This window comes from Stenella coeruleoalba (assembly GCF_951394435.1).
Source record: "Stenella coeruleoalba genome assembly, chromosome: 10".
In the NCBI taxonomy this organism is placed as follows: domain Eukaryota; kingdom Metazoa; phylum Chordata; class Mammalia; order Artiodactyla; family Delphinidae; genus Stenella; species Stenella coeruleoalba.
Genome location: NC_137156.1, coordinates 68,497,271 through 68,514,692, shown reverse-complemented (window position 1 = coordinate 68,514,692; position 17,422 = coordinate 68,497,271). Strand labels below are relative to the sequence as shown.

The window sequence follows — 17,422 nt, the reverse complement described above, 5'->3', positions numbered from 1 at the left end:
CCATGTGCAGCAACATGGACACAACTAGAGATCATACTAAGTAAGTCAGAAAGAGAAAGACAAGTACCATATGATATCACTTATATGTCGAATCTAAAATATGGCACAAATGAACCTATCTATAAAAGAGAAACAGACTCACAGACATAGAGATCAGAGTTGTGGTTGCCAAGGGGCAGGGGATGGAAAGGGATGGACTGGGAGTTTGGGGTTAGTAGATGCAAACTATTACATTTATAATGGATAAACAACAAGGTCCTACTGTATAGCACAGGGTACTATATCAAATCTCCTGGGATAATCCATAATGGAAAAGAATATAAAAAAAGGAAAAAAAAGAACGTGTATATATATGTATAACTTAATCATTTTGCTGTACAGCAGAAATTAACACAACATTGTAAATCAACTATACTTTAAGAAATAAATTAAAATAAATTAATCTTAAAATTGATTTTCACTAAGCAAAATTTAATTATGAAATCAAATAAACTTTATTAAAATATTAAAACTAAAATATGACACAAATGAACCTATTTATGAAACAGAAACAGAATCATGGACATAGAGAACAGACTGGTGGTTGCCAAGGGGGAAGGGGTTGGGGGAGGGATGGAGTGGGAGGTTAGAATTAGCAGATGCAAGCTTTTATATATAAAATGGATAAACAGCAAGGTCCTACTGTATAGCACAGAGAACTATATTCAATATCCTATGATAAGCCATAATGGAAAACAATATTTTAAAAAAGAATGTATATATGTGTATAAGTGAATCACCCTGTTCAGCAGAAATTAACACAACATTGTAAATCAACTATCGTTCAATAAAAAAAGATATTGATAAAAAAAAGTATATCAATATTAATCCCGACACCTCTGAAGGGCAAGTCCCAGTAAATACCCATTTTATCATTCAATCTGCCCCAGACATTAGGAGAAAATTACAGAAGGCAGCCATGGGACACCAAACCCCCATGAATCAGCTCATGGACGTGGCCTTTGGAGTATTTAACAATAGAGATAGGGTTGAGGAGGCAAGGAGGATTCAGGACAACAACGAAAGGCACAACTCTCGGTGGCAGCTCTAGTCCCCACACCACCTCGTGGTTATCCTCCCCCTCCCCCTTGCGAAAGCCCATGGCAGGGGCAGGATCTAGAAAATCTGGATCAGAGCCCCTCTCTGTCAGGAATGGACCCATTTTAAATGCAGCCAGGAGGGCCACTGGAAGGACAAATGCCCCCTGTATGGGAAAAATCCACCAGGACCCTGCCTGACATGCAAACCAGAGGGCCACCGGAAGCAAGGCTGCCCCCAGTCCCGAAGGGGACTCGGGGCTCCCAAACTGATGCTGGCCAAGAGGACTGAAGACTGACAGGGCCCAGGACTCTCCCTGCCTCCCAAAGGTCACCTGGTCATTTCTCCGGAGGAGACTCGGGTAACCCTTGACATGGCAGGTGGGAAAGGTATTTTTTTTATTAGATCCACCTACTCTGTGATGACTGATTTCCCTGGACCCTTGTCCTCCCAATACTGTATATTAATGGGGATCGATGGACAGCCCAAAGCCAAGTGATTCACACCGCCCCCCGCTCAGCTGCTTACTAGGAAATGTTACCTTTGCACACCAGTTCCTGCTCATGCCTGAGTGCCCCATCCCCTTGTTGGGAAGGGAGTTGCTCACTAAATTCCAGACAATAGTTCAGTTTGGAGACTTCCTCAGAGAAGGCACCCATCAGGAGAAACGACTGTTCTTCGCCATGGGAGCCTGCCTCAGTCACCATCAGAGGAGGTCTCCCCTCCACCCCATATTTTTTCTCCAGTAAACCCCTCTGTCTGGGACACTGAGGTTCCTGGCAGAGCTAATAATGTGCCCCTAGTTCAGGTTTCACTGAAACCCAATGCTGATGACCCATGGAAAAAACAGTATCCCTTGAGGCCCAAGGCCCAGTGAGGTATCCCGCCTTTAATAACCAAGTTCTTAAAATATGGGCTGTTATGATCCTGCCAATCTCTGTGTAATCCCCCCATTTTGCCCATAAAAAAGCAAAGTGGAGAATACAAGTTTGTTCAAGACCTAAGGGCAGTTAAGGAGGCAGTGGCCCCAGTTCACTCAATAGTCCCTAATCCATACACTGTACTGCCCAAGTTCCAGAAAATGCAAACTAGCTTACAGTGCTAGACCTGAAAGATGCCTTCTTTTGCATTCCCCTGCACCCAGACTCCCAATATTTCTTTGCCTTTGAGTGGACAGATCCAGACACATGTAACACTTCCCAGCTAACTTGGACTGTGCTAGCCCAAGGCTCCAGGGATAGCCCCCACCTGTTCAGAAATGCATTAGCAAAGGAATTAAGAGAATTACAGTTGGTTAATGGGTCTCTCCTACAGAATGTGGACAACCTCCTAATTTCCAGTCCCACTAGGGAAGATTCAGATAAAGATACCACTCAGGTCCTCAATTTCCTAGGGGAACAAGGATATTGAGTCTCTCCTCACAAGGCCCAGATTTCCACCCAACAGGTTAAGTACCTGGGAAATGTGCTCACCCATGGGATGAGGGCCTTTGCCCAAGACCAAAAGGAAGCCATTGTAACCCTCCAACCACCCCCACCCTAAGAGGCAACTGAGGGACTTTCTGGGGATGGCAGGATTTTGCAGGATCTGGATACCTGGATTCAGGCTCATAAAAAAGCCTCTTTTTAAGGCCCTAAAAGGAGATGACCACAAACCCCTCAACTGGGATGAAAATTGCCAACAGGCGTTACTGGCTCTAAAGCAAAAATTAGGAACCACTCCTGTGTTAGGTCTCCTGAACTTAGAAAAACGCTTTCTCCTCTATATAGCTGAGAGATAAATAGCCAAAGCAATCTTGAGAAAGAAAAACAGACCTGGAGGAATCAGGCTCCCTGAATCCAGACTATACTACAAAGCTACAGTCATAAAAAAAATACAGTACAGAAACAAAAACAGAAATATAGATCAATGGAACAGGATAGAAATCCCAGAAATAACCCACACACCTATGGTCAATTAATCTATGATAAAGGAGGCAAGACTATACAATGGAGAAATGACAGTTTCTCCAATAAATGGTGCAGCTACACGTAAAAGAATGAAATTAGAACATTCTTTAACACCATACACAAAAATAAACTCAAAACTAAACTTTCAATCCATCTCCTACAGTAATGTAAATAAAAACAAACAAATGGGACCCAGTTAAACTCAAAAGCTTTCGCACAGCAAAGGAAACCATAAACAAAACGAAAAGACAACCCACAGAATTGGAGAAAACATTTGCAAATGATGCGACTGACAAGGGATTAATCTCCAAAATTTACAAACAGCTCATATAACTCAATATCAAACAGACGAACATGCTTCCCTGCTCCAGTGGTTAAGACTCTGTGCTTCCACTGCAGAGTGCGTGGGTTTAATCCCTGGTTGGGGAAGTTCCTCATGCCGCAAGGTGCAGCCAAAAAACACCAAAAACAAAAACAACCCAATCAAAAAATGGGCAGAAGACCTATATAGACATTTCTCCAAAGAATACATACAGATAGCCAAGAGGCACATGAAATGATGCTCAACATCACTAATTATTAGAGAAATACAAATCAAAACTACAATGAGGGCTTCCCTGGTGGCGCAGTGGTTAAGAACCTGCCTGCCAATGCAGGGGATACGGGTTTGAGCCCTGGTCCGGGAAGATCCCACGTGCCTTGGAGCAACTAAGCCTGTGCGTCACAACTACTGAGCCTGCGCTCTAGAGCCCGCAAGCCATAACTATTGAGCCCTAGAGCTCGTGCTCCACAAGAGAAGCCACTGCAGTGAGAAGCCCGCGCACCACAATGAAGAGTAGCCCCTGCTCACCGCAACTAGAGAAAACCTGTGCACAGCAACAAAGACCCAGTGCAACCAAAAATAAATAATAAATAAATTTTTAAAAACTACAATGAGATATCACCTCACACCAATGCAAATGGCCATCATCAAAAAGCCTACAAACAATAAATGCTGGAGAGGGTGTGGAGCAAAGGGAACCCTCCTGCACTGTTGGTGGGAATGTAAATTGGTCAGTCACTATGGAGAACAGTGTGGAGGTTCCTTATAAAACTAAAACTACGGAGAAAACCATGGTCCAAAGGGATACATACATCCCAATGTTCATTGCAGCGCTGTTTACAATAGGCAAGACATGGAAACTACCAAAATATCCATCAACAGTTGAAAAGATAAAGAAGATGTGATACATATATACAATGCAGTATTACTCAGCCATTAAAAAGGATGAAATAATGCCATTCACAGCAACATGGATGGACCTGGAGATTATCATACTTAGTGAAGTAAGTCAGACAGGGAAAGACAAATATCACATGATATTGCTTATATGCAGAATCTTAAAAAAATAAGATTCAAATGAACTTATTTACAAAACAGAAACAGACTGACAGAAAACAAACTTATGGTTACCAAAGGGGAAAGTTGTGGGGGAGGGATAAATTGGGAGTTTGGGATTGACATATACACACTACATTTAAAATTAAAAAAAAAAAAAAACAACAAGGACCTACTGTATAGCACTGAAAACTCTACTCAATATTCTGTAATAACCTAAATGGGAAAAGAATTTGAAAAAGAATAGATATATGTATAACTGAATCACTATGCTGTATACCTGAAATTAACACAACATTGTAAATCAACTATACTCCACTATAAAATAAAAATTAAATAATAATCACTTTATGAATTAGTTAATTAAAAAATAAAAACAATGGTTTACCGATGGAGGCAGCTTTATACATGAAGGGGTAAGGCCGGCAGGTTATGCCAGAGTCAGCCTGTAGACAATTGTTGAGTCTGGAGCTCTACCCTCTCACACTTCCACCCAAAAGGCTGAGTTGATTGCCTTGACCAGAGCACTCCAACTAGGAAAGGAATTAAGAATCAATATACAGGGCTTGGGCTTCCCTGATGGCGCAGCGGTTGAGAGTCCACCTGCTGATGCAGGGGACACGGGTTCGTGCCCTGGTCTGGGAAGATCCCACATGCCGCGGAACAGCTGGGCCCGTGAGCCATGGCTGCTGAGCCTGCGCGTCCGGAGCCTGTGCTCCGCAACGGGGAAAAAAAAAAAAATACAGGGCTTCCCTGGTGGCGCAGTGGTTAAGAATCCGCCTGCCAATGAATGGGACACGGGTTCGAGCCCTGGTCCGGGAAGATCCCACATACCGCGGAGCAACTAAGCCCGTGTGCCACAGCTACTGAGTCTGCGCTCTAGAGCCTACGAGCCACAACTACTGAAGCCCGCGTGCCTAGAGCCCGTGCTCCGCAACAAGAGAAGCCACCGCAATGAGAAGCCCGTGCACCACAACGAAGAGTAGCCCCCACTCGCCGCAACTAGAGAAAGCCCGCGTGCAGCAACAAAGACCCAACTCAGCCAAAAATAAATAATAAATAAATTTTTTTTTTAAAAAAAGAATCAATATACATACTGATTCCAAGTATGGATTCTTTGTGCTACATGCCCAGGCTGCCATATGGAAAGAAAGGGGATTACTAACAGTCAAAGGATCCACTATAAAACAACAGGCAGAAATTCTAGAACTCCTAGAAGCGTTCCAGCTTCCAAAGGAGGTTGCAGGTATCACCAAAGGGGCAACACCTGCCTTACAAGGGGAAACACCCTGGCCAAAAAGCCCGCTAAGACTGCTGCCCAAGAACAGCTGGCCCTACAAGCTGCAGCTCTCAGGCCTGACAGCACCCCCTTCCCAACAGCGCCATCTTATACACCTGAAGAACTTGAGTGGGCTAAACATAGGGGACTGGAAAGAGACCTCTCAGGGTGGCTGACAAAAGATAACAAGCTTCTCATTCCCGGGGCCGAGCAATGGAAAATAACTAAGTACTTCCACGAGTCCTTTCACTTAGGGTGGACTCCCTATTCAAACTAGTTACTCAGTTGTTCCTGGGCAAGGGACCATCCCAAACTGTTAAAAATGTCACCAGGGCTTGCAAGCTTTGTGCCCGCCATGCCTTAGGAAGCCACCCCATACCTCCACCACTAACTTGGCCCATACAACATCGGGGAACCTAACCAGGGGAAGATTGGTAAGTGGACTTGACCCAAATGCTCCCACGTAGGGGATAGAAACACCTATTGGCATTCATAGACACCTTTACAGGGTTGATAGAAGCTTTCCCTACTAGGACTAAAAAGGCAATAGGAGTATCCAAATTTCTGCTTAAAGAGATAATTCCGAGATTCGGGTTACCCCAAAGCTTACAGTGATAACGGACCTTCTTTCACTGCCAAGGTGACCCAACAGCCTTCCTCAGCTCTAGGTATTCACTACCACCTCCAGTCTTTCTGGAGGTCCCAATCCTTAGGCAAAGTAGAAAAAGCAAATCATGCTCTAAAAGAATGCTTGCAAAAAAAACCCCCCAAAAACACTTGCTGAGTTATGCCAAGAGACTTCAGAAACCTGGATCTCTGTCCTGCCTGTAGCCCTTCTATGGACCAGGATGGCCCCAAAGAGAATTTTAAAACTTAGCCCATTTGAGACCTATCGGAAGCCCCTCACCATTTTTTTCGGTCATGCCGCACTGCTTGTGGGATCTTAGTTCCCAGACCAGGGATTGAACCCAGGCCCTCAGCAGTAACAGCCTAACCACACTAACTTCACCACTGGACTGCCAGGGAAGGACCACTGGGAGGCCCTTTTTGACTTCAGATCTCTTGTTTGATGAGGAAACCCACAAATGGGTCTCCCACACTGTTAGCTTGAGCCAAGTTCAAAAGGTCCTCCAAGTATATGGAAACAAAGCGCTGCCCACCCCCACAAAGGAAAGGTCGCGGTCTCCATCCAGTCAGGGCACTTTGTCCTACTAAAAACTTGGAAGGAAGGGTCCCCTGAGGACCAGATACAACGAAAATGGAAGGGACCATATCAAGTGTTACTAAGTACCCCAACTGCTGTCAAGCTATAGGGAGTTACTAATTGGGTTCATCTGTATCTTATAAGTCCCAACAGGAGCCAGAAGAGACCTACTCCTGTGAGCCATGGAAGACCTCAGATACCTTTCCAAGAACAGATAAGTGACTTCACGTGGCTGAGGTGGGTTGGCCTAGTCATCCTTGTGTTTCTGACTATCACGCTCTTATTCTGCCACTTTTCAGAACCCCCTCCCCCTGGTAAACATCTTCTTTGCCCCTGCTAGGTCTGAAAGAAAAAATACGGTAATATGATGTCAAAAGCCATCATACTAGTAGGACTTCTGATGAAGGTCGCAGCTCGGAATGGGAAAATCATGCTTTAGTAAACATATCTAAAATAGTTGCCCTGGGAGAAAAACTAGTTAATTGTTGGGCTTGCCATAAAAACCCTGGCTTACAACAGTCGTTACAGGTACGAATAGGTACATACAAGAGCTTTACCAATTCAAACACATGAAAACCACCCCCACAGCTGATACGAGTGTGACGGGTGATACCCCCATCAGGCCCGATACCTTGCCTACGTTTTAACTCTTTTTAAAAAGGTGACATAACTTTTCCTTTAATCATGGCTACTTTTGTTATCCAGAAAACCAGTCAAGCTTCCAATGTCACTATACCTCTAATGGTTCTCTTGGCTATGGTGAGCCTCTTTGGAACAATCCCTGGGCACCAGAGGGTAATATCACCACAGCGTTTTGGAACCTGGACCCAAACTGCATTCCCACGAATGCCTCCACTCTCTGTGCTTATAATGAAGCCCAGACCCCAGGTGCCTACAGGATAGGGATGGAATGGACTAAAAACTGGGCTAGAAGTTGTCAGGCTCTATGGAAACTGTGGGTTAAACCCTTCTTACTACACCATCTCACCTAAGCCAAGGTTATGGAATACTCCTGGACTGAACTGTTTTGAATATACAAATGGGCCCTTGTCCCCACATTGTGTTCATTAACTTTTCTCTTCCATGGATCTGGATGGCTGCTTCCTTGCTAAATTCTTCTGTTCCCAGATCTCTTACTGCACCTTCAAGATACGCCTGGATACGTGGCACTCCCCAGAATGAGGGCCCAAAGACAAGGGCACCCCAGGGTAATTCGGCCCCTATGTAAATGATTATCCTTATATAATGTGTGGCGTGAGGGAGCCTGTACATTAGGACATTTGGTCCCATTCACTGTCACAATACATAATAACACTCAAAATCGTCCCAGGAGGGCCATCAGATTAATATTGGCAAGAATGGGACTGGCAGGGGGATTGGCAGCTCCATGGGAGGCTTTGCCTACCATGAGGTAACCCTAGAAAACCTAACCAACACTTTAGTGAACCCAGCCCTGACCACTGGAAATGCCCTAAACAGACTTTCAACTTCTTTAAACTCAGTGGCCAATGTGGTTATGGACAATAGATTGGCCTTGGATTACTTGCTGGATGAGCAGGGTGGCGTTTGTGCAGTCATAAACAAAACCTGCTGCACCTATGTCAGTAATTCAGGACAGATTGAGATGGACATCAAAAAGATTTATGAACAAGCAACATGGTTACACCGCTATAACCAGGGGTCAGACCCTAATGCCATCTGGTCCACCATTAAGAGTGCCCTCCCTAACTTTACTTGGACCCTGAGTAACAGCCATACTCCTCCTCCTATTTGGACTCTGCCTCTTTCACCTCTTGGTAAAGTTCATGTCTTCCAGGTTACAACAATTCCCCATCAAAATGATGGTTAGGGGAATTCCCTGGTGGTCCAGTGGTTAGGACTTTGTGCTCTCACTGCTGAGGGCCTGGGTTCAATCCCTGATTGGGGAACTAAGAGTCTACAAGCCGCACATGGCGCAGCCAAAAAAAAAAAAAAAAAGATGGTTAGGCAAGGATTCCAGCCCATACCGCCCTATGACTTAAAACAAGAAGCTGTTCTGCCCCTGGGATCCCCACACTAGGCATCCAGAAATTTCTACTCCCTGACAGGCAAGGTCAATGCCCCTACTCAGCCCTGAAGCAGCCAAAGAAGACAGACCGTCGCCTTTCTGCTTCCCATAAGAATATGGAAGTAAAATCTCTGATGGGGGAATGAGACAGGAGGGAAAGGGGCAGAACACAAACGCTAGATAAGTGAAGAGGGGGCACAGCTGTTGGGATGCAATTAAGTCCGAATAGAACCAGCTGAAACCATGTTGGCTTCGAGAATAGTCTGGTCTAGCTCATTTTAACGTCATCGTAATACTCAAGATCACTCCCCCTTACGCTGTGATAGTTCTGCGACGACTGGAAAAGGTCAAAAAGTGAACAGTGGCCCAATTCCTGGAAAACCACCCCCTTCTCTGAAATAGCAAGAATATTCGTCCCACTCGTTAGCGTATGAAATTACTTAGCCCATAAAAACCTACAACCCCATGCCCGGGGGCTGCTCTCACTTTCCCAGAGGGTCCACATTCTACCTATGGAGTGTGTATCCTGCTAAATAAACCCGCCTTTGCTTTTCTCTGGTTCATTCTTGAATTCTTTCCAGCGAGAAGCCAAGGACCCTCACTTGGCAGTGGTCTGTCCTAAGAACTCTTGTGGGTCCCAGGATGTGACATTTCCCTCTCCTGAAACAATTAGAGGCCTCTGCCCTCCCCGTGGATCTTGATTAGGGCTGGGGCAGGGATAGGCTCTCTCCCCAGTGCTGGTTTACCACTCCCTGCTAAATTCTAAGAGTCTCTGGGAAGGCATGAGGCTGAGGTCCTTCTCCAGGACAGCCTAGCAGGCACTGGACAGCACATAGGGACCCATTTAATGGGGTCCCCCTCATATTCCCCAGCCTCAGTACAGCATTAGCCTGGGACGCATGGACACACCTGTCTAGGCCCTGGGAAGGTCAGGGCTCCACAGGCCCTCAGGGGGCCATTTGTCCCTCCCCCACCTCCAGGCCCTGTTGCCTGCAAACCTTTGTTTTTCCAACAGGAGGCAAGTGGAACTTCTGGCCTGTGTGTTCTGTGTGAGTCCAAGAGACACAAACACAAGCTGCTAGGCAATGAGTACAATGCAGTGATTCGGTAATTAATCCGTCCGCACCAGGGGCCACATTGGGATGTTTACCCGCCTCCCAGGAGCTCACAGGCCAACGGAGTGAGGGAAGAGGAAACTACAGGGATTTGCCCTCCCATGTGCCGGCTCTGTTCTAGGCACACATCACCTTATATCAGCCTCACGGGAAGGGATTTTTCTCCCTGTCTTTTGAGACACGAAACAGACTTACCAGGAGGAAAAGGCGCTGAGCCGGGAAGCTGAGCTGTGATCCTGCAGGCAGTGGGGAGGGAGCCCTCAGAGGCCCAGGAGCAGGGCGTAGGCCAGGTGGGGGTCCCTGAGGCACTCACACACCTTCCCCTCCTGTTGGTGCTGCAGCCGGTGCGGGGGTACCTGCTCTGGCCTCTTCCAGCCCTGCAGCCTTGGCACTGGCTTTGCCCCGCAGCCTCTGCTGTAGCCTCTGGATGTTCCCGGAACTCCAAAGCGGAGGAGCAGAATCCACTCATCCAGCACCTACCCTGCTCCACGCCAGTCTGGGCACACCTCTCGGCGCATCACGTGCCGCTGAAGCGCCTCCTCCACCGCAGAGACCACCTCCTCCACCTGCCCAGAGAGATGGGGAGTGAATTCAGCTGTGGCCACCTGATCCTGCTACACCTGGGAGAGTGGTGCTGGGGGCAGGGAGCCTCCTACAGAGCCCAGCTCACCTGCCTGGGCTCAGAGCCCACTCTGGAGGGCTACACACATCCACGCAGATGGGCTCCGTGTCCTGTGGGCTCAGACATCCTGAGTTGCAGCACAGAAAACCCCGTGCAATATATACAATGGAATAGTACTCAGTTATAAAAAAGAATGAAATAATGCCATCTGCAGCAACATGGATGGACCTAGAGATTATCATACTAAGTGAATAAGTCAGAGAAAGACAAATATCATATATCACACATATGCACAATCTAAAATATGGCACAAATGAATTTATTTACAGAAGAGAAACGGATTCACAGACAAAGAAAACAAATTTATGGTTACCAAAAGGGAAAGGGGGTGGGAGAGGGATAAATTAGGAGTTCGGGATTAGCAGATACAAACTACTACATATAAAATAGATAAACAATAAGGTCTTACTGTATAGCACAGGGAACTATATTCAATATCCTGTAATTAACCATGATGGAAAAGAATATGACAAAGAATATATATATGTAAGGCTTCCCTGGTGGCTCAGTGGTTAAGAATCTGCCTGCCAATGCAGGGGACATGGGTTCAAGCCCTGGTCCAGGAAGATCCCACATGCCACGGAGCAGCTAAGCCCGTGCGCCACAACTACTGAGCCTGTGCTCTAGAGCCCGCGAGCCACAACTATTGAGCCTGCGTGCTACAACTACTGAAGCCCATGAGCCTAGAGCCCGTGTTCCGCAACAAGAGAAGCCACCACAATGAGAAGCCTGCTTTCCGCAACTAGAGAAAGCCTGCGCGCAGCAACGAAGACCCAACACAGCCAAAAATAAAAAATAAATTAAAAAAAGAATACATATATGTATAACTGAATCACTTTGCTGTACATCTGAAACTAACACAACATTGTAAATCAACTATACTTCAATAAAAATTTTGTTTTAATAAAAAAATTTAAAAAGAAAAAGAAAACCCTGTGCAAAACAGGCTGCCTCTGCCTGAGGGCCGCAGATGCCCTCCGTGTGTGGGCTGAGCAGGTCATCATAGTGGCGTTATGCCTGCAGGTGCAGGACAGCCCGGGGTTGAGCCCCAGCTCTGCCACCTACAGCTGTGTGACCTTGGGCATGTTACTAACCCTGCAAAGCCCCAGATTCCTCATTGGGAAAATGGGGAATGTCAGACCAGTACCTCAGAGCTTTAGATGGGCAGTGCAGGACAAACAGAGGGCAAGGTTGGCCCTTGGCTTGGGGTCTCCAGGCTGGAGTTGGTGCTTGTTCTGTAGGTGGAAACTGCAGGGTTAAGCATGGAGGCCGCCCAGGAGGAGGTCCCCGGTGTTGGCTGTTTCTCTGCTTGCTGCGGGGTGGGGCAAGGAGTCCATTCATGTTCTGAGACTTCCCTGGGAGCCCAGCCAGCTCCGATGTGCAGGTTGGAGAGAAGTTGTCGGTCCTCCTAGGCCTTCTCTTCCGCAAACCCTGCTGGGCAAGTGTCCTGCATTAAGGCTCAGAGAAGGCCCACAGTGGTCTCCTGACTCCCGCCCTTCTGCTCCTCTCACTGAGGGGTGTCCTCCTCGGTCCCTTGGCTGGCCAGCATCTGGAGCCTCACCAGGCCTGGCACCAGGCACCTGAGAGGCTCCTGTACGTTAGGAGGTGGAATTCTGGGCATGGGAACGGAATCTAGACGTACTGAAGGATGGGGAGTCGGGGAGAGCTTCCAGGAGGAAGACTTGGGTGAGGTGACCAGCTTCAACTAGAGAAGAGGGGCAGAAGGGCAACACAGCCTGGGAAAGATGAAGGGCAGGACATGCCTGGGGGATTAAGCCTCAGGCTTTGGGGGCTGCTGCTGGGACAGGGAGGTGGCTGGACTCATAGCCAGCTCTCAGCAGGCTCTGTCGGCGGTTGATGAATTCCCCACACCTCGTCAAGCTAAGATGCACAGAACAGCTCTGAGCAGGGTGGGCTGGGGGGACGTGCAGGTGGGATTTGTGGTACCTCCTCTGGCCAGTGCAGGGATCAGGCAGCCCTGATCCTGGGTCAGTGTCTGGCATCCTCTTGCTCCGCTCAGACAGCAGGTTGCCTAAGAGAGGCAACCAGTTCAAATCCTGACACCAGCATTCTCCATCTGCGTGGCCTTGGGCAGGTGTCCACATGGAAGCCAGGGAGAGCAATGGTACTTAAGCGAAAGGGTGACTATGGGGGCGGGAGGCATAGACAAGAAGGACCTGTGTGGATACCCTACAGTCGTTGGTAGTTGTCTTCCTGGTACCTGGTGGGCATGCCTAGGCCTGTACCTTCCCTTCACCTTGCCCCATATAACAGATGGGGAAACTGAGCCTGGCTTGGTACCCTGACTGGCCCAAGACCACGGAAAGTCTGCACCAGAAGCTGCCTAGCTTCCTGCCCCCCAGTGTCCTAGGGCCACAGGGAACAGCCAGGCAGGCACTGGGCTAGAGGCAGCGATGAGGAAGAACAGACCTACCCCTGGGAGGCCTGCCTGTAAGGGTGCATCCCTGCCCCCACTTTACCCCATCCTCCATTTCAGCCCTCCATCCTCACACCCTCTCTGTCCTCTGGCACCACACCCGCCCTGGGCGCTGCCACTGGTCCCAGGAGCCTCCATCCTCCCATGACTCTACTGGGCCCAGGGATTCTGCAGGGGAGGGGTGGGCAGGGACATGGAGGCCAGCAGCTTCTTTATTCCGTCCAGCTCAAGTGCAGCCCGAGCCAGGCTGGGAGCACAGTTCGAGTGAGGCTGTAGCCACCACAGGTCAGCCTGACCCCAGCCTGATGCCCAGAAACAGCGTGAGTCTCTGGGGCAGGAGGAGAGGCACTGTGTGTGACTGAGGCAGCAGGACGTGTCACCCGTGTATCTGCTGCCACTGAGGAGGACTCTTCAGAACACTGAGAGGGAGACAGGAGCAAGTAAGAGAGAAGCAGAGAGGAAGAGAGGGAGGAGTAGGGATGCTGAGGAGGTGCAAAGCCAAGACTCCAAGCCTCCATTGTCTGGACCAGGCCTGGAGGCCCAGCCAGGACTCTGCACCCGGGATCTGGGCCCAGCCCACCTCCAGTGCTTTATCCCCAGCCAGGTGGGCAGAGAGGCCCAGGTGGAGAGAGAAAGAGGGAGAACGAGAGTGCCCTGGCAGGTCCCCCGTGATCAGCTCTGTGCGGGTGCTGGATGCTGAGGTACGGGAGGTGTGGTCCTTGGGCTCTGTGTGGGTGTCCTCCAGCATGTGTGTACTAGGGTGCCCCATCTGCCCCAGCGCCGCCCCAGGTTTTATATCTGTAACACGTGTGTTACACAAACGGGATCGATATGTACCAGCAGCAATGACCTTCCCTCAACCATAGGCTTGGTCCACCTTCCACACCAGCTTCCATGTCCACCTCACTGGGGTCCTGTACACGGACTTGATCGGTGGGCATTTCACCCAGTGACACCCCCATTAAGGATTCTGCTGTCACCGACGCCCTTGCTAGAAGGATGCTTATGAGCAGCAGGACATACCCTGGGAGTGTGTTGAGGTCCCTTTGTGAGCATTGTGCACGTGTGCCATTAGGATTATTGACGCTCCATGACTCTGGGCCTTGGCTCCTAGTCTGTCAAACGGGGAATAATACTTGTGTACACCTCATAGGGTCATGAGAATTAAATGCAATGGGAGAGTGGCCAGGAAGCCAAGCTCAGCCTTGTCTGGGGCACAGCAAGAGCTGTGCTCCTTGGGTTTCTTTTATGGTTGCTATTATTGTTGTGTGCCTGTTCTGTCCCCCGAGGGGCTGGACCAGCTCAGTGTGGGGCCCTGCTGCTGGCAATGCCCCTCCCAACCACCAGAGTGGGGACTTTTCTGGGGGAGGCTGCCCAGGGCTGCTCTGCACTGGTTCAGAGGCAGCCCGTTCACAAGTCAGTTCAGCTTATCTCCTGAGGATTGGAGGTCTGTCTGTAACTTCCCCTGGGTTGACATGAGATGACCCAGTGTCCGAGGATTAAAAACCCTTCCAGGGCTTCCCTGGTGGCGCAGTGGTTGGGAGTCCGCCTGCCGATGCAGGGGACACAGGTTTGTGCCCCGGTCCGGGAGGATCCCACATGCCACGGAGTGGCTGGGCCCATGAGCCATGGCCGCTGAGCCTGCGCGTCCGGAGCCTGTGCTCCGCAACGGGAGAGGCCACAACAGTGAGAGGCCCGCGTACCGCAAAAAAAAAAAAAACCCTTCCACACCTGAGGTTCCAATGCCCCCAACCAAATCCAAGGAAGGGTCCCTTCAGCTGTGGGGGGGCTCCCAGGGGGTTGTAGTGGTGGGTCTGACACAGCTGTGCCTGTCTGTCCTCCTGCTCCCCACCCCCCAACACAGGCCCCGGGGGCTGGGCTCCTTTCTGCACAACTGTTCATGCTCACTGGCTCCTTCCCCAGGCCCTGGGACCCTTCCCTGCACAATCCAGACCCCTCTCCCTGCCCAGCATGTCGCAGGCTAAATAGTACCCAGAACCCACGAAGGTGGTCATGGGCAGAAAGGCTCTCAAAAGCCACCCAGGCCCCCAGGCCTGCCAGATGAATTCCAAGACTCCCAGGGTGCCCCCTCCTTCCCTTCACATAGCAAAGACTTTCCAGAAAAGCCTCTGGCTGGTTCTGGGTCAAATCTACTGCCCTGGACATTGGGGCAGAGAAAGGAGATCCAGGGTTCATCCCCCAGACCAGCCCTGGTCCCTTCAGCACCCTGAACACACCAACACTTAGTGACCCCGATGGTGAGGGCTGCAGGGCTGCAAAAGTGTCCACCATGGGGTAATGACAAGTGTGGCTCCCAGCCCAGGAGAGGGGTCTCCTCGCTCCTTCCTCCCCCTACTCCCATCCTCTACAGTCCAAGGTCTGGGTTCTTCTCTCTACTCCCAAAGGTGGCACCGTCTTTTCTGATGGGACCACCGTGAGGAGCCAGTAGGTGGTGGGCAGATGTGTCCCTGGCAGGGAGATACCAAAACCAGTGTGTACAGCCCCCAGAGAGGGACTGACCAGCTCCAGGGACTCGTAGAGGGGAAATGTCATGATTTATACTGTGTTTGCTCATTTTTGACTTATTAATTTGTTAAGAAATATTTATTGAGCCCCACTGAGTGCCAAGGTAGGGAAGTGGGGTGAGCAGAGCAGCCTGGGGGGTTCTGACAGTCTGGGGTATCAGCTTTTAGCTGGGCAGAGGGATCCCAGAGCTGTCCTCCATCTAGTGGGTTTGTTCTGGCCTCTGCCAGACACCCAAAGCCCCTCTGGGCAGACAGTGCTCTGGATGCAGCTCTGAACCCCACGTTCAAATCCTACTTGGGCCACTTCCCAGCGGTTCGGCCATGGGCTGGTACCCTCACCTCTCTGGGCATTGCCTCCCTCTGGAAAAGGAGGACAAAGCAATGCCTGGTCCCCAGGGTAGAGGGGACAGGACACAGGCCATGCAGGCAACACCTGGGACATAGGACGTGCCCAGTGACACAGCACCACGTGGATTTCCCCTCCTACCCTGTGCAGGAGGCCGAGGGCAGGGTCAGGACCCCATGTTCGCTCCCTCAGACAAGAGCAGTCCAAAGCCCACTCTCTCAGGCCTGTTTCCCCATCTGTGAAGAGGCGAGGCAGAATCACAGGGGCCCTGCCATGGCACAGAACATGAAGAGGAAACACACCCCACTCCCAACCATAGCCCAGCTCCTTGTCCCCGGAGAGCATCAGGTTTTTCCATGAGGTGAGACAGCCAGATGTCTTGGCCAGCAAGCATAGGGGTGGGGTCTGGGTGGCAGGGGGTGGAGTGGGGACATGGCTCTTCCATGCCCTCTGAGTGACCCTAGATTATCTCCTCCAGACAGCTCCTTCCGCCAACTCTGCCCTCTGGCTAATGCTTATCTCCGTGATAAATGGCCCCACTGCCCTGACACAGGAAGAGCTGTCTGTGTCCTTCAGAGCCCTCTATATTGGGCAGGGCACAGCCGGGTGAGGACTTGGGCCTCAGCACGTCAGCACCATGGTGGCCGAAGATCCCAGGCCGCTGACCCAAGAGTCTTGCCAGGTGGAATGGGGGCTCTGGTCCCAGGGAGGCTGGCTGTCTCACTGCCGGTTGTCTGTCTGGTTAAGGCCCTTGGGCACTCTGGTCTAAAGCAGGAGAAAGGCCAGGTCTTGGGGATTTTGAGGGGAAGGCAAGGCCCTCTTCTCACAAGGTGCTCACCGTTTTCTCCCAGAGACCCCCAGCCCCTGCGTGCCCCATACCTGACATGCACATACACAGCGGGACATCCCAACCATGACCTGGCAGCAGAGAGGGGCTGCTTTGACCTGTACGTGACCCTAATGTGACCGCTGGCAGACACTGGCTGCGGGCTGGATCCCATGCACAGGCTGTGGAGTGGCATCCCGTGGAAGAGGTAGCATGAGCAGGGAAGGTGGTGAGCCTGTCTCTGCAGGGTTCTTTGGCGCATCCCAGTTCTAACAGCTGCTTCAACACTGTCCCAGGGAGCGGGTGTGACCGGCCCAGGCCCCCACCAGAAAAAATGGAATCTCCAGGGCCCCGCAGGACAGGGTCAGGCTGTGCCTCTTTGCTGACAGAGATGTGCTCAGAGATTGTATATCCCGCAGGAGGAAATGTCTTTCCTTCCCTTTGGTCCAGGGCCAAAGGTCAGGTCCATTGATTCCGCTTTTCCTCCTGGCTTCAGCCTGACGCCGATACGGCAAAGGCAGGCCGTCTGTCCACAACCAGATCCTCAGTGCTCAGCC

The 17,422-nt window shown here is 50.1% G+C and overlaps 1 long non-coding RNA gene across 2 annotated transcripts in view; it reads right to left on the bottom strand.

Moving 5' to 3' along the window:
* Window positions 1–11,351: 11,351 nt before the first annotated feature.
* LOC307192645 overlaps window positions 11,352–17,422 on the bottom strand; it is a 32,450-nt gene continuing 26,379 nt past the window's right edge. For both annotated transcript variants that reach the window (XR_013830147.1, XR_013830148.1), the window contains exon 5: window positions 11,352–12,162. This is a non-coding gene — a long non-coding RNA (uncharacterized lncRNA). The remainder of the gene's footprint in view (window positions 12,163–17,422) is intronic.